The sequence below is a fragment of the Alosa pseudoharengus genome, unplaced genomic scaffold (assembly GCF_046254945.1).
Source record: "Alosa pseudoharengus isolate Yale_2024_CS ecotype anadromous, Long Island Sound unplaced genomic scaffold, YU_APseudo_1.1 YU_APseudo_1.1_scf_21, whole genome shotgun sequence".
NCBI classification, from domain to species: domain Eukaryota; kingdom Metazoa; phylum Chordata; class Actinopteri; order Clupeiformes; family Clupeidae; genus Alosa; species Alosa pseudoharengus.
The window spans coordinates 15,849,115-15,849,497 of record NW_027468674.1 but is presented as its reverse complement, the minus strand read 5'-3'; positions in this window follow the sequence as shown (position 1 = coordinate 15,849,497).

Here is a 383-nt window from a genome sequence, read left to right as displayed (position 1 = left end):
TTGAAATGATTTCAAATTGTGATCTCTGTTGTCGGTTTGTATGGTGTGTTATTTGGAAATAGAGCCTAAGGCATACGGAAAGAACAGTTTGATATCCCTTTGTGAAGTTCCATTTTGACACTGGTAATATTAACATACACTCACAACAATGAAAATATATCTTGGAGGAATATCACACCGCAATAACAAAAACAAATTGCTGTATTGGGAACAGATAAATGAAGGACATAAATTTAGTTTGCTGTCATTTGTGAGAATGTTCAACCGCTCTTGTGGCCTTGACAATAAATTTCACACTGGCCCTTTAAAACCTGCATGGAGGCGGAGATCAGTAAAGGAAAAAAAAGGAAAACGGGTGATTCCACTACTGCGCCATCGCAAAG